Source organism: Monodelphis domestica, chromosome 1 (assembly GCF_027887165.1).
Source record: "Monodelphis domestica isolate mMonDom1 chromosome 1, mMonDom1.pri, whole genome shotgun sequence".
Lineage (NCBI taxonomy): Eukaryota > Metazoa > Chordata > Mammalia > Didelphimorphia > Didelphidae > Monodelphis > Monodelphis domestica.
In genome coordinates this window covers 486,280,137-486,297,841 of record NC_077227.1, presented here as the reverse complement: position 1 = coordinate 486,297,841, position 17,705 = coordinate 486,280,137, and the positions used below count along the sequence as shown (strand labels likewise).

Below are 17,705 nucleotides of genomic sequence, written 5' to 3'. Positions count from 1 at the left end.
TCTACCAGTCCAGTGTTTTACTGTATTATAGCTCCCTCCTAACTTTGTAAAGACTATATCAATAAATAAATAAATAAATAAACAAACAAACAAACAAACAAACAAATAAATAAATGAATGAATGAATGAATAAATAAATAAATAAATAAATAAATGAATGAATAAAAAGACCCCAGGTCTTGATTTTCATAGCTGCCAAAGAGAATGTTCTGTCTTAGACAATCATAATTTAATATTGTAGGTAAACTTTTGAAATTATAGAACCATAAATTAAGAGCTAGACGGGACTTCAATAGAAAATGATTCACTCATCCATGCATTTTACAAATGAGGAAATCGAGATCAAAGAAGGGGAAGTAACATGATCAAGGCTTGCAAAAGTCGTAAGTAGCAGACCCTGGATTTCAGCCCTAGTCCCTTGGCTATGAAACTGGTGTTCTATTCACTACAAAACTATGTGACTAAAAGAGAAGACTTCTTGTTTAAAATACTAGAATTTATATAATTCTATAATAAATATTATATTATATATTATGCATGTTATAATATATAATAAAACCTAATAAGGTTTCTCCCTTGCAAATTAGTCTCCCTGGGGAGGCCATATATTTATTCTAATGATGAGGCTACTGTTTAAAACATTTAGTCTCAGTAACTCACATTTCTATAGCGTGTTAATATATTTTGGGGCAGTTGGTGGAGAGTAATAATGTACCAAGTCTTGGACCCATTTTACAGCAATGAGTGTTGGGGGTAGAATTTGAAATCAATTCTCTTACCTCCAAAGCCATTGCACCACACTATACCCTTCCCACTCTTAGGAATTTAACCCCAGTCTAATTCCCTTTCCAACTGCCCAGTTGTAATGGGGGTAGAGGGGAATTGGAAGTTTGCAGGTTGCAGAAAACAAGAGAGCATTGCCGAGATTCTCTCCTCTTTTTTCTACCCACTAACCATTTGCCATCATTGACCTTGGATGTGATCTTGAAGTGATAATATCTATAGGGAATAGAAGGAAAAAAAAAAAGATGGGTTATGCCGTGGTCTCATAGATGTGATGCCTTTAGCTCTGGGCTTCAAAGCTTCAGTGGCCCAAGCAGAGGTTTAGTGCAGCTCAAACTCACTTAGACTTTTGAGAAGACTAGTTATCCTAACATCCAGGGGTAACTAGGCAGATTGTGGTGGGTGTAGCTGACCTCCCTAATTGAAACTGTTGCAGCAAATTATCTATTGATTTCTCCATTACAAATATGTTTTATTTTACCCTCCTATGATCTTTTATTGGCTATAACAGTTTTTTGGAAGGCCTCCTAGCTCTGAACAGTGATATAATTTTTAATGCACGACATGCTGCATTCTTCTTTGTCCCCTGGGGAAGCAAACCAATAAATATAGGAGAAAGATCACTTGCCTTTACCAGCTTGTTCAATTATGACACCACCACAATTTTATTAAGCAATATATTCATCCTGCATAACCTTCATCCCTCCTAATTCTCAGAGGACTCTTGGAGAAGGGCTTGCTGGCTCTGGCTACATATGAGTTACAGGTGAGAGACGAGACCAAACGATCCCAGCAAAACATGGTGTGCAGTATGTCAGGATTGGGCTCTGATACCACTTCTAAGGTTGGAGGCTTTTAGAGCTCTGTGGGTTAGCTAGTCAGGAAATCTAGGAAATGTTCCTTATCCCTGAAGAGTTTGTTTTATTTTCATATATGTTGAGGCTCAAAGCTGCCACATGTCCCGGATGACACCATATTTTATTCTATTTTTATCAGTGTTAGGATATGGAAGCATACCCAAACAGGCCCTGCACAGTGCATAGTTCCTTCTTAATAATTCCTTACATGTAAATCCTGGCATATCAGATCATGTGGCATAGTAGAAAGAGCATCGGGCATGAGAATGAGGAGACCTGACACTGTGAGCTGTGAGGTCATGAAAGGAGCAGGACATAGGGCCAGAAGACCCAAGTTCTCATCCTTGGGCAAGTTTGCTTACCCTCTCTGGGCCTCTGTTTCTTTACCTATAAAAAAAAAGGAGCTAGCCTAGGTAATCTCTAAGGTCCTTTCCAGCTGCTGATACTGTTAGCCTACTTCATTGTCTACATTTTTCTAGTCAGGCATCCCTTTCAGTTAAAAAAAAAAAAAAGAAACTGATCCTAAACCCCATAGACTATGTGTATTTATTAGTAAACATCTATATTATAAAACATACCAAAATATTTAAATAAAGGTGAAATAATGTTTCATCACAGAGCCAGTAGGGAGCCAGCAGTCAGTAATATGGTCAGGCTGGTGTTTTAGAAAAATCATTTTGCCAATGGTTTGGAGGAGAGATTGGAATGGGGAGAGCAGAGAGGCAGAGAGACCAATTAAATAGCTATTTTAAAGTACAGCAAGGGATAATGAGAGCCTGAACTAGGGTCATGGTTGTATAAGTCTAGAGAAAGATACATAGGTGAGAAATGTAGAGGCAGAGATGACAAGATTGGCAACTGACTAGATACGTGGAGTGAGGGAGAGTTTCAAAGATGAGATGGCGATGTATTGGATACCAATAAGGAAGACTGGAAAGGGCGGGAGTTGGAGATGGGCAAAGAATAATGTACAAGTATCCCTTCCACATCACCACTTTCCCCATCATGATTTGGATATATTGTGGGTCAGCATAAGAAATTAAATACGGATTGGTGGGGAGGGGCTACAGAAGCTGCAGATGGCACAAGAAGGCCAGAAGATGGCACACAAAGGCTAGAAATGGAGAGATGTCTTAACATTGATGTACACATAGCCCATGACTAAATGCTTAACCCAAATTTTACATTAAGGTACTATAAACACCCCATAATAGAAAAAGAAAAAATTCACACTTCTTTCCCAGTATGAAGGTAGGGCCAGGATATTTTACACAGATTTTCCAGATTGCAGAGATGGGACATCCCTAATCTCCAAGATGTGGAAGGGATATTTGTACTTAAATCCTCAATTTATGGCAACCCATCCATCCATGCTGCTTATTCTGTCCCACCCAAGATAAAAAGGAAATAGGAATGGCTCTTACCCACACTCTTCTGTATTTCTACTATAGTCATGAGTAGATCTGGGAAGTAAAGGATAGGTATAATTGGGGCAGAAGGGAGAAATAGAGGAATTTTCCTGGTAGTATCTACACTGCATCTGCTATGGGTATCCAAGTCAGGCTGATCCCTGACTTAGAAAAGGGGACACTGAGTGCTTTCAGAGAAGATGGAGAAAACAGAGTGAGAAAAGGAATGATGGGGATAAAATAAATTTGTTTGTGGAGGAGATAGGTCCCATGACTGGCTGTCATGTGTAAACCTCAAAATTTCTCAGACTTATGAATGTTAGGGGTTTCCCCCATTGGGGAATCTTCTGCTAAAAAAAAATTCCCTAGCAGATGGTGAGAACTCTACTTGAGTATGGGGGCTCCTAGCTATGGGAGTGTCCCTGCTCCACCCTACTTAAGACTGCTTTAGGACAGAAAACGGCTTGCTAAACAATGAAAGTACTTTGATCCATGCTTATGGAAGGGACAGGAAGTTCTTTGAGTCATGACTGTTTTAGAATTGATACAATGGGATCCTAAGTACCTATAAAGGTGGGGCAACTTGTAAACTACTTAAATCTAAAAGAGTGATAACTTATTCAGAGGTTTTTTCTTAATGAAATTTGTCGACACAGCAGCATTTTTTCCTGACTTACTAAAGAGATTAAAACTACTCAGCTGTGAATTCAAAATGGGCGGTCCTTTAGAAACATCTACAGTGATTGGTAGATGTAAGGACTTAGGGGAGGTGACAGAGGAAATTTTGCCCTTAAAAATAAGAGCTCAGAGAAGAGCAAGAGGATCTTGATTTCTGACTCTCATTCTGAAGGAAAGCTCCTTGAGGAGCTCCTCTGAGGGGCTCTGTCCCTCTGGGGTAGGAGCTCTGGAGGCTCTTGAGAGAGGCCCTTTGAAACAATCTCTGGCTGGAAGACTCTTTGAGGAAGGATGCTGGCCTGGTGTTACTAGAATCCTTGTTTAGTAAGACCTTGTGGTGAGTGTTAAAAACTGACTGATTTCTCTTTTAAGACTCAGGTCTAGGCCATATTGGCTTGAGGCCCTTCATTTTTATTCCTTTCTTACTCTCTCTCTCTCTCTCTCTCTCTCTCTCTCTCTCTCTCTCTCTCTCTCTCTCTTTCTTTGATTACTCATTGTATTGTTAATTAAAATCTCTATAAAACCCAATTGACTTGGATATTTGAATAATTGGGAATATTTCCCTGGCGACCACCTTATATTTGATTTTAAACCCAAGACACTGTAGTGAAACATATTTCTGTGGTCAAATTTACTCACCCTCTCTTATATCTAACACAATTTATATCTTCCACTATTTTAATCACTACAGTTTAAGACCTCAACCATTTTAAATCTCACACATGTGAGGGTAAGGTATAAGTCATCTTCCTACCCTCCACTGGTTAATCAATCAAGTATTTACTCTGGATACTGTGCCAAGTACTGGGTATTCAAAGGCAGACAAAGGGGAGTGGTTGTTCTCAAGGAGCCCACAATCTTATAGACAGTCCCCACTTTGGGAGCCTAATTCCATTTAAACACCACTACTCTAGGGGGCAGCTGGGTGGCTCAGTGGATTGAGAGCTAGGCCTAGAGATGAGAGGTCCTAGGTCCAAATCTGGCCTCAGACACTTCCCAGCTGTGTGACCCTGGGCAAGTCACTGGACCCCCATTGCCTAGCCCTTACCACTCTTCTGCCTTGGAGCCAATACACAGTATTGACTTCAAGACAGAAGGTAAGGGTTTAAAAAAATTTAAAAAAAAAAACACCACTACTCTAGATCACTTCATTTTTTCAGCCCTCCAGCCATTTCTTATCTAGGCTTTTTTAAAAACATACTTTTATGACTGTTTCCATTATTCCAGAGAATCTCTGCCCAAGACCATGCTTTCTTTTCATTTTCTTTCTTCTACTTTCTACAGGGCCTTATAAATTCTTTCTTTGAAACCATAACTAATCCATTGTAACTTTAGCCACCTGGCTATGAAAGTCTTTTGGGTTGGTCTCTCAGAAAAGGTCCCTAAGTAGACAAAAGCAGATATCCTTATCCTCGATTTATAGATATAGAAAATGGCATAAGAGAGATCAGTGTGACATGGTGTAAAAGAGGTTGTTCAAATTCTTTGACCTCCCCCCCAGGCCTCAGTTTCTTCATTTGTAAAATGAATATGGGTTGACTAGATGGCCTCAAAGGTACCTTCTAGCTCAAATTCTATGATTGGATTGTACAATAATGCATAGAAATTGAAATTATGTCTCCTGGCTTACTACACTTTCCTTTATATAAGACTATTTCTCCATGCTGGATCTGTAATCTCTGTCCTAAAAATTCAACTTTCAAGGTAAGTAGAAAAATGCGATAGCAGAAGTTAGATCACTAAGTTAAGATTCTGAACAACTGAGTTTTGGTACAGGCCCTGCAACTAACCTATTATCACTTCCTTTATCTGGACTTAGCATCCCCATGTACAAAATAAAGAGGTTTTGACTCTGATCTCTAAAGATCCTTTCAGCCCTGAGGGTCTGTAATTTTAATTAGCTTTGAGAGATGTAAATCTTGAGATTTCTCAGACTTGTGAATGTTAAAAAATTTCTATATTGAGGAACCCTCCATTGGAACAAATTCCCTACTAGAAAACATTCCCCATTTTGATGTGAGAACTCGCCAGGATCAGAAATGGGAGGACCTCTACTCCACCCGTACTTAAGACTGCTTTAGGGGAGAAAACTCCTTGCTATGGGAGGACCTCTACTCCACCCATACTTAAGACTGCTTTAGGGGAGAAAACTCCTTGCTAAACAATGAAAGTACTTGGACCCATGCTAATAATAAGGCAAGGAGTTCTTTGAGCCATGCCTGTTTTTTAGAATTGATATAATGGGATGCTAGGTACCTAAAAGGGTCGGGCAAGTTTTCTCTTAATGAGATTAGTTGACTCAGCTGTGTTTTCACTGGTTCAGCCTTACTGAGGAGATTAGTCAACACAGCAGCATTTTTTCTGGTTCAGACTTACTGAGGAGATTAGTCAACTTAGCAGGAATTCAGATGGGCAGTCCTTTGGAAAATGTCTACAGTGATTGGTAGATGTAAGGACATAGGGGAGGTGACATAGGAGAAAAACCCCTATATAAGAAAAAGCAGAATCTCTTGAGAATCCAATCCTTTTGGAGGATCTCTGATGAGGATCGCTTGGGAAGAATCTCTTGAGAGAGGTTCTGGAGAAGGGAAGCTTTTGGAGGACAATCTCTAAGGAGGTCTCTCTGGAGCTCCTCTGAGGGGACTCTGTCCCTCTGGAGGCTCTGGAGAGAGGCCCTTTGGAACAGTCTCTGGCTGGAAGGCTCTGTAAGGAGGACTCTGGCTGGAACTCTCTCTGGTGAGGTCAGCTGAGATGGAGCTGGCCTGGTGTCACTAGAATCCTTGCTTAGACAGACCTTGTGGTGAGTGTTAAAAGACTGACTGACTGATCTCTCTCTCTTAAGACTCAGGTCTAGGCCATGTTGGCTTAAGGCCCTTCATACTTATTTCCTTTTTCTCTCTTTCTCTTTTTTCTTTAATTCCACATTTGTATTAATTAAAATCTCTATAAAACCCAGTTGACTTGGATATTTTAATAACTAGGAATATTTCCCTGGTGACCACCTTATATTTGATTTAAAAACCAAGACACTGTAGTGAAATATATTTTCTGCGGTCAAATTTACTCACCCTCTCTTATTGTAAAGATTAAAATTTAGGGGAGAGGGGGAGACTGAGGCAGGTAGAAATTAGTTTCTCTCTGCAAGGAATATATATTTTTTAGAGGTTTATTAAAGGTTAAAGATTAAGAATATACAAGTAGGAAACATGTGCCTAGGCCAGAGGCCTAGACAAAATAACCTCACATCATGGAAGAGACGCCTCTGCTCCAAAAACGGAAGTCCAAAAAGGCCCGAGCCCTTCAAAAACCTTTGCTTAAATATCTTCTCGATCTCGGCCCAGGTGAGATTACAAGGCATTCTGGGGAAGTGGAGCAAAGGCTCATGGGGATTGTAGTCCTGTATTCGAGTCTATTTTTTACATCCCCCCGGGTGATCATTTGTGGAAAAATTAATTTTTCCCCAAAAGGATCATAAAAACATAATAAACTTAAAAGATTACAATAGTGTGAGGATAAGAGAAAAAAGAATAAAACCAATAATTTCTGAACACATTGACAAAAAGCCGTTAGGGGGCAGTCCCCTTTGGCATAAAAGTATACATACAAATAAATGTTCAATCAACCACACCCAAAGTTCAATTTTGTGCAACTTGTGGTCTGGAGGCTTCTTCATGGTGGCTTCTCCAACAGTTCAGTTCTGGATTCAGAGAGGTAGCATCTTCTTTACCTAAAATTCTTCTCAAAAGGAATTTAAACTTGCAATTTAAATAATGATTTTTTTTTTACATTCCCCCATGTTGTGGGTGATTGAAAGATTCAGAATCAGTTAGGGATGCATGGCTGAGGTATGAGGTATATGAATCAATTGGCAAGAGATATTAAAAAGAAATCAGAAAATCCAAAAGAAAAGAAAAATTTCTGGATGAAAATATAGACTATCAAAGTCTTATGTGTAAAAATTCCAAGTAGAAGAAAAATAAATCTATAACAGGTCCTTGAATCAGGGCCCAATTAAAATGATCTAAGCAATGATGCATTTACCCAGTCAGTGCCAGGACTACAGAAAGGTACCACACTATGAGAGGCAGAAAAGGGGACCAGAGTATATAAGCCAAGGTTCCGGGAGCCAAGTTTGAGGTACTTGGTAGAATGTGGAACAAGGAAGACCTGCTTTTAACACATGTTAAACAGCCGCAACCTCGAACCCCAAACACGTTCAAGTCCTCTTTGTCTAGGCTCAAAGTGACGTCAATTTCTCCAGGATTGGTTGGTCTCTTTGACCTTATGCTCTATTGGCACTATGCAGTGGCTCTTTTGTGTATATCTTGTCCTAGAATCAGACAGAATCATTAAGCAAAGTCCCATAATTTATTTAAATAATTAGTGGCATAATTTTTATAGTCACAAGCTTTCTAGGGCATGCATTAGCAAATGTATTTCAAACTTGTAGCACTGAAAAGTCAAAAAGTTAAAGAAAATCTTAATACTGGTGACATGTGCTTCAAATATAAAAAGGAGAGAAAAAATAATAAAAAAAAACTGAAAAAGTATATTGCACATGCAAGAAAAATATAATAAAAAAAGAGCTTTAAAAAATTCAAAAATATAGCTTATAACCATTGACACTCTGTGTCAGTTAAGAAAATATAAAATACAAGGCTTTCTCACCAAAAAATGAGATCCATTTCCTCTTTGTATCTGGCCATGATCACTGTGAGTAGAAGGCAAATGAATTGAACAAGGTTAACAATTTTTTCATCTTTAAAAATACAGTAGTACAAATATGTAGTTACCAAAATCCCCAAAATTCTCAATAGCCCAATTAATTACAATAGCAAACAAACACACTTTCATATTTCACATAAGTTGCTGTATGACATTTTTAAAACCTATGAATTGATGGACATTTGTCACAATTTTTACAAACAGAGCAATCCTTCAACCTTGGTATTTAAACATATTTTTTAAACAAAGTAAAACTCATCTTGGGTTAAGAACATAATCAAGAAATCTATATATCATTCTGGTGCAAGTAAAATAGTGAGCTGAAGAGTATAAATAAAGGGATGCTCCTTTTTTTTTGGAGGCTTATAGGGATACAAATGCCCTGAGATTAACTGCCCAACTTCCATTCACATGTGGGAAGGTTGGGGTTTATAAAATACATTTCACTTCAGCTACTAGAATGGGCCTTACCTCATGGTAGGGGCAGGCAAAAATAACCAGAGATTGTTAAAAAAAAAAAACCCTTAAAATCAAATCATTTGAGGTATTTAGCACATTAAATTTTTCCAAGGTTGTTATACAATTATAACCAGTTCTGAAGTCCATCTATCCTCAGCAAAATAGAAAAAAGCTGTTTTTTCATATATGGGCTTATTCACAATAATATTTGTTCAACACAGTTATAGGGGAAAAACAACAGAATTTTTAAAACTCAGTACATTCAAATAAATTCAATCAACCTTCAGTTCACAGAATAATATTCAATCCAGTAATATATGAACTTAAAATCACAAAGTTAAACCTTAAACAAAACAATGCAATAGAATACAGAGATGTTTATAAACCATTGGAGTTTGAAATGCCTTAGAATATAGCCTTTAGTCTCTTCAAAGTTCCTTGGGGTTTTTTTTTGTTTGTTTGTTTTTATTTATCCATTTAAATGTCTATTGTCCGAAGGCAGAGTAGTAAAGGCTAGGCTATGGGGTTCAAGGGATCTGTCCAGGGCCCCACAGCTGGGAAGCATCGGAGGCCAGATTTTAGCTAGAGACCTCCGGTCTCTGGGCCTGGCTTCCAGTTCGCTGGGCCACCCATTTTCCTCCCCAAAGGTAAAGTTGAATCTTTGGGCTGAGTCTGCTCCCAGACAGGCAGGCAAAATCAATGAAATTGCCAGAAGAGTCAAAAATCCTTTTAAACAGCCCATTGCTTTTTAGGTTTCTTTTTGAAAAGTCTGTTTCTTCTCTCTAGTCTTTTCTCTCTTTCCCCTCTCTGATCCCGCAGTGGCCAATACCCCCAGCCATGTGGAGGCTTAGCCTAAGGGAAAATCTCCTTTCCCTCTGGTCTCTCCCCTCCGCCCACGTAGCCAATACTGTTACCAGCTGGTCGCAATGAGTCCTGAGCCATCTGCTCCAAGGATCTGGGTGATGAGCCGGCTGGGTCGGGCTCCTGGGTCTGGGGCACAGAAATAGGCAGGCAGCGGGCCGGTGAGAGGCCAGAAGCAGGAGCGGCTGCGGGGGTGGGCAAGGCCGGGACCAGGTACCAGGTGAGGATGATCAGGGCTGCAGGCTGCAGGCAGGAAGCGGTGGGGCCGCTTTCTAGGTACTAGCTATTAAAACTGAATTTAAGATCAGAAAAGAAATCAGAAGACTGAAAGTTCTTTGTCCCTTCGTGGTCGCCAAACTGTAAAGATTAAAATTTAGGGGAGAGGGGGAGACTGAGGCAGGTAGAAATTAGTTTCTCTCTGCAAGGAATATATATTTTTTAGAGGTTTATTAAAGGTTAAAGATTAAGAATATACAAGTAAGAAACATGTGCCTAGGCCAGAGGCCTAGACAAAATAACCTCACATCATGGAAGAGACGCCTCTGCTCCAAAAACGGAAGTCCAAAAAGGCCCGAGCCCTTCAAAAACCTTTGCTTAAATATCTTCTCGATCTCGGCCCAGGTGAGATTACAAGGCATTCTGGGGAAGTGGAGCAAAGGCTCATGGGGATTGTAGTCCTGTATTCGAGTCTATTTTTTACATCATATCTATCACAATTTCTATCTTCCACCATTTTAACTCACTACAGTTTACAACATCACTCTTTTAACTGTTACAGTTTAAGGCCTTCAACCATTTTAAATCTAACAGAGGTATACTGCTCTCACTGAAAATCATCATACCCTCCCCACTGCACCATATTTTGTAATCCAGTGAAAATGATCTCCTTGTTTTCTTAAATCAAAATACTCCCAACTTCAGGCATTTTCACTGACTGTCCCCTGTACCAGAGGTGTTACCCACCCTAGTCTCCACCTCCAGTCAAAGTCCTACCTTCTACAGGAAGCCTTCCTAATCTTTCTTAATCCTACTACTGTCCCTCTGTTTATTTTCTATTTATCTTGTATACAGTTTATTAATACTTAGTTGTTTGCATGTTGATTCCTGGATTAGGCTGTGAATTCTTCGCAAGCAGAAACTGTTGTTTGTCTTCCTTTGAATTCCCAGTACTTCACAAGGCACATAGTAGGTGTTTAATAAATGTTTATTGACTGACTTATATAGGATTTTGCTATTGTGGCTATTAGCCTAATCTCCTTAGTTGCAGAATCAACTCTTGAAGAAAATAGAGAGAGGAGTGGCTGAATTCCCATTTCTGTTTAGGTGGTTACAGAAATAGCTCATCCTCTTTCCTCTTTTGGTGCTTCTATAATAGGTATCTGGACACAGCCCTCTCTTGGTCCCACCTCTGGTGTTTTCCTTCCTTCATTTTCTCTGCTCTGGTCTGGTGCTCCCCTTCCAATTCAAATAGCCATATCCACCTTCCTCTAGCAAGAGAATAAATCTGCTGCTCAGTGGGTTTTCTTAAGACCCTACTTGGATGAATCATAATCAGAAGTCCAATGGGCAGCATGTGCATAAATTTAATTTCTTCTTAGATGTTTATGAGAGTTTGACATATTTAGCAGATTGGCAAATGTTGTACAAGATAAAATTGAAAGAAGAGAGTGAAAGGATAGTTTGGTTCCCGAAGTCCATTAGTCAACTGTTCCAGGAGCTAGTGAGGTATTTATATAGTCCCCTTTATCATGTGTCTGTTATTGAAAGCAACAGTAATTCCATGAGTCAGTGCCTGGGGCATCAGTGAGGTGAAGGTGGTAGCAGAGAAGAGGGCTCTGGTTGGGGAGGGAGAACGAATGCTGAGTATAAATAAATCTGCATTTTCTTTTTATTTATTGGCTATGTGTTCAACTTGATTGTGGGGAAATCATTCATTTTACAATGGGAACATTTGCCCAAGTGTTTACAGCAAGTCCTTTTAGCAGATTTTCCATCTCTGAGTTGCTGTATTTTTTTAATGTAGGTTTTCCACTTTGGGCCCAGAGCATCTCTGGTTTGAATTCTGCCCCTGCTCTCTCTTCTCTGCCCTCCTCCTTCCCCTTTTCAGAACATGCTGGTCTTGAAATCAATCAATAACCCTCATGTTAGAAGCTGTCTTCAAGGGAATTGATAGACTTCTAAATTAATAAGTTATAACCAACTGTCCTTCCCAGGTTGAGGTGTGTGTTCCTGCATAATTCAGTCCGGGGTGATGTATGGCTAACCCCTGCCCTGACGATAAGAAGAGAAAGACTTAGCAGAGAGACTTCGAAACTGTAGTACATTGGGGTTAAGCCTACTGAGAGGCCGTAGATGTCTTGGGGAGTCGGGAGAGGAGAGAGGGGCAGACTTACTAACCAGTGCTTAGTGCCCTCATTGTCAGAAGAATATTTTCCCCAAAGCAAAACCAGCAAAAAAGGCGGGAAGAGAGAACAGCGGCAAAGAGGACAGTATGACTTGGGGTATTAAATAGCCTCTTTCCTAGCACAACTCTGCCCCAGGGGAGGATGCATCATATAATGACCTGGGCCAATAGAGAACTATGAGGTGGATACCAGCATAGATGTCACTGTTCTGAGTAGGTATTTCTCCACTCTTTCAAAGATCTCTTCAATAAACAGAAGCCATGCTGCCCTTCTTAAACTCAAAAAAAAAAAATAATAATAATAATAAGTAACTACCTGGCCACTGCCTCCAAATAGCAGCACTCTAATGCAAAGCCCCATTTGCTACATGCCAGTTGTGTTGCTGATCAAGAGGCACTAATGCCCAGCACATACCCATCCACCTTTGCTTCTGGGAATGCGTGGAGAGAACTCTGAGGGGTCAGGCCAAAGTGGAAGACCCTTTTTAAAGAGCAAGGTCACCCCATATGTCTCACTAGGCTTTCTACCCTTCAGGGGAGTTGCATTTTGCATAGCTGCAACATGATCTGAGGAGTCTATATACCTAAGGTGTGAACCAGTCTGCATTTGTTGCACCAAACCGTAATTATAAACTTGTCATGCTTAAACAACAGAGCTCAGTGTTCAGCATGAAGGCATATTTTGCCCCCAAATCTTTTAACAATTCAAGTAGAGCTCAGATGTAAATGCCATGCTTATTTAAAAGCAGTCAGGAATTTTAGCCATTGCACGTTTATCAAGCTTGTATTCATTTAACTGCTATATGCCAATAGCCAGAAGACATCATATTTTAGTATAAGCAACCTAAAACACAGAGGAGAGATGGGATGGATATATAGATCTGGGAGTCTTTCCCCAAGAGATTATAAACCAGTGGACACTGATGAGGTCACTGAAACCATAAAGAGATGATCCCTCAGGAACACCCACAGTTAAGGGGTATCTCCATGCCTTTGTAGTGACTCTCCCCCACAACACAATCTCTCCTCACTTCCTCCTTTTATAATTCCTAGTTCCTTTCAAAACTCAGCTCATGAGGCAGCACAGTGGCCCAGTGACTAGAATGCCAGGCACAGAATTGGGAGGACCTGAGTTTAAATTTGGCCTCAGACATTTCCTACCCATGTGATCCTGGGCAAGTCACTTAACCTTGCTTGCTTAGACCTTGCCCTTCTGTCTTAGAGCTGTTACTAGGACAGGAAATAAGGATTTTTTTTTTAATCAGCTCAAGAACTACCTTTTCCATGAAAACTTCCCTGATCTCCACAGCTTCTGTGGAAACATTACCTGCCCCCCAAATAAATTGTATTCGTTCTGTATTTGTATGTTTTACATATATATATTCATTTTATATACTCTAGCAGAATATAAGCTTTTTGAGGACAGAAAATCTTTCCTTTTTTTTCCTTTGTGTCCTCAGCACCTAGCACAGTGTTGATTGAGTGATTGATAGAGCATGTGGCTTCAGGAATATGGAGCAATTGCTGACACCACCCATTCAATAGAAAAAATGCTTAATATATCCTCCAGAGAGTGTATGCTTTGCATGAATCATTGACTACCACAATCTCCAGATCTGACATCATCTATTTCCTGGAAGAATAACTAAGAAAAGATCATTTGATAAGAATCTTGGAGATTCAGAAACATTACCTAGCATTGGTTGGTTGGCAGAAGCACTATCTTCCGTAAAGTAACATCAGGACCTCTCAGCTCCATAGGAACAATATAATAAATGAAAGATAAGGATAATGCTATAAATGGACCATATAAATGGTGTTACGGTAGCCTTTCATGTTATTGCTGTGTGGTTTCATTGTGATGGATTAATTATGTCATTTAAAAACATTTGTCACGGCTGTGTTTTGTGGGGTATGCCTATATTTAGGTTACCTTTCCATGATGATTCTGTAAATAAGTGCACGTGTGTCACGGTGGGCTTACGAGAAGATATGACCACTTTCTCACAAATGGGACATGTGTGTGATGAGAAATGTGTACCTTCTTTGAATTAATGTCTATAAATATATAATCATGGGATTTTCCAAAGCCCCCTGAAAGGAAAAATGGTAACTGAATGCCTCTGAAAATCTACAGGAATGAGTAAGTTTAAAAAGGTAATGAATTTCCTTTCTCTTTATAGTTCTATTTCCAAAATTAATTACTATTCATAAAGTATGAGGTTGTGCTTTAATAATAATAGGCTATTAGTAACGAAAAGTTACCTGTGTTCCATGAGCATATTTGCATTTTGCAATTCTTTTTTTTTTTAAACCCTTACCTTCCATCTTGGAGTCAATACTGTGTATTGGCTCCAAGGCAGAACAGTGGTAAGGGTTAGGCAATGGGAGTCAAGTGACTTGCCCAGGGTCACACAGCTAGGAAGTGGCTGAGGTCAAATTTGAACCTAGGACCTCCTGACTCTAGGCCTGGTTCTCAATCCACTGAACTACCCAGCTGCCCCCTGCATTTTTCAATTCTTAAATCTTTCACTTGAAAGTGTAACTCAGGAGCCAGCTCAAGGGCTACATCAGCCCTCCACCTGTCCTTATGCCAATCTGTGGCTTTTACTTTTTTACATACAATGACTCTGGTCTAGCTTTTCTAAATGTGCATGCCAATGCCTAGTTTTGTTACTGTTCAGTTATTTCTGACTCTTCATGACCCCATTTGGGGTTTTCTGGCAAAGATGCTAGAGTGATTTACCATTTCCTTCTTTAGCTCATTTTATATATGAGAAACTGAGGTAAACAGGGATAGGTGACTTACCCAGGGTCACATAGCTAGTAAGTGTCTGATGCCAGATTTGAACTCAGGAAGATGGATCTTCATGACTCTGATTTTAGTATATGTGCTACTGAGTCAAGCATGATCTTCCTGACTCCAGACCTGTACCACGCACTTGCCCCTGATATGAAATTCTAATTCATTGACAGCTTGAGAATAGAAGCAAAAACAGAACCACTATTCTTCTCTGCTCTGGACATTGACTATCTTTGGTCTTTAACTAGGCTCTGAATGTAACTGCAGCTTTAAAGAGACATATACATAACAACCAAGCATTCTTAGGATGTAAAGGCTATGATTTGTTGCTGAGAAGCTATAGAAATATTAAAGTGACTAGAACTGATTGAGTGTTAGTCCTTCATAAAAGAAGCAAGTCCAGAAAAAACTATGTGAAGGTGAGAAGAGAAGCATAATTTAGCAGAGAAAAATAGACGAGGTAGTTCTAGTTGAGGTCAGGCCATGGATTGATAGACACAAAGCAGGCATGTTAAAGAGAGTGGATAGAGAACCAGGCAGGAAATCCTGGGCTCAAATCTGGCCTAACACTTCCTATCTGTGTGACCTTAGCCAAATTCACATATCTCCAATTGTCTAGCCCTTACCACTTTTCTGGCTTGGGACTGATACTTAGTATTGATTCTAAAAAAAGGTAATCATTTAAAAAGGGAAAGGAAAGGAAAGGAAAGGAAAGGAAAGGAAAGGAGAGGAGAGGAGAGGAGAGGAGAGGAGAGGAGAGGAGAGGAGAGGAGAGGAGAGGAGAGGAGAGGAGAGGAGAGGAGAGGAGAGGAGAGGAGAGGAGAGGAGAGGAGAGGAGAGGAGAGGAGAGGAGAGGAGAGGAGAGGAGAGGAGAGGAGAGGAGAGGAGAGGAGAGGAGAGGAGAGGAGAGGAGAGGAGAGGAGAGGAGAGGAGAGGAGAGGAGAGGAGAGGAGAGGAGAGGAGAGGAGAGGAGAGGAGAGGAGAGGAGAGGAGAGGAGAGGAGAGGAGAGGAGAGGAGAGGAGAGGAGAGGAGAGGAGAGGAGAGGAGAGGAGAGGAGAGGAGAGGAGAGGAGAGGAGAGGAGAGGAGAGGAGAGGAGAGGAGAGGAGAGGAGAGGAGAGGAGAGGAGAGGAGAGGAGAGGAGAGGAGAGGAGAGGAGAGGAGAGGAGAGGAGAGGAGAGGAGAGGAGAGGAGAGGAGAGGAGAGGAGAGGAGAGGAGAGGAGAGGAGAGGAGAGGAGAGGGGAGGGGAGGAGAGGAGAGGGGAGGGGAGGGGAGGGATGGGAGGGGAGGGGAGGGGAGGGGAGGGGAGGGGAGGGGAGGGGAGGGGAGGGGAGGGGAGGGGAGGGGAGGGGAGGGGAGGGGAGGGGAGGGGTACCCTTAAGAGTCTGACCCAGTTGTCTGGAGAGCTAGAAAAACTAATTATCTTTTGAAATGCCCTTCTTGCTCATTCTTAACAAAATCAACTGGTTATTCTTGGGATGCCACCCCAACAAATATTAGCCAATCTCCTTTCTAGGAACAAGGGCCAAAATTAAGTCTTTTGGGCTTGTGGTCTTTTTTTTTTAAGTTCTTAATTTCCGTAGCTAACTTTTATGTTGTGTTGGGCACTCCAAGAAAATTCTTAAAAACATTGCAAGGATACATGATTAATGATGATGGTGGTGATAATGAAAATAATGATGATAGTAATAATGATAATAATAATTACTTGGGTTTCTATGATACTTCAAGGTTTGCAATGCATTTTCCTTACAACAACCCAACCAGAGGTAGAGAATTCAAGTATTTTTAGATCGATTTTATAGATGAAAGAACTGAGGTTCAAAAAGAGAAAATGGCTTACCTCATACTCATTTCTCCCAGGATTTTTTTGAGGATGAAATGAGATTTGACTGCAAAAAGGCTTTATAAATGGCAAATTACAATAGACAGGGGAGGTGTGATTGATTTCTACTCTCTGATACTCTAAATGGACATGTAGTTTACATACAATAATTTCCCTCTATGCTAACATCTTTTTCTGGACAAATCAGTGGTCTCCCATCATGCAGACTACTCTAGAAATTGCACTTCTTACTCCATGACTTCAGAAGTCTGTGCATGGCAGGCTAAAGGTCTGCCAAATAGTGAAAGACTCTGAGGGCAAGGTAAGGAAATGACCCACTCGGACAGAGAAGTGACCTGACTTGATGGAAAATGGACACAGTTTAGAGAATCGCCAAACCCTACAGTTAAATAGGACCCTCAGAAGCCATCTAATCAAGTCCTCTCTTAAACAGGATTCCTATCTTACTTAGTCCCTGACTAAATGCTACATCTTCCACTAGAAGTTAGCCAGTGAATAGGTAGTCCAAAACTGCCAAACACTCAAATCCAATCAAATGAGCCTTTACTAAGTATGTATCCAATATATATATATACCAAGGCACTATGCTATGTGTTGAGGATACACAGATAAAACAAAAATCAATGCTCACCTTGAAGGAAATTAGTGATTATAAGAAGTGAAATGTCAGGGGACAGCTGAGTAGCTCAGTGGATTGAGAACCAGGCCTAGAGATGGGAGGTCCTAGGTTCAAATCTGGCCTGAGCCACTTCCTAGCTGTGTGACCCTGGGCAAGTCACTTGACCCCCATTGCCTAGCCCTTACCACTCTTCTGCCTTGGAGCCAATACACAGTATTGACTCCAAAATGGAAGGTAAGGGTTTTTAAAAAAAATTTTTTTTTT

The 17,705-nt window shown here is 40.4% G+C and overlaps 1 protein-coding gene across 1 annotated transcript in view; it reads left to right on the top strand.

Moving 5' to 3' along the window:
- The window catches only part of CDH4 (cadherin 4), a 1,204,972-nt gene that overhangs the window by 1,143,601 nt on the left and 43,666 nt on the right, over positions 1-17,705 (top strand). The gene's annotated exons all lie outside the window — the stretch shown is intronic.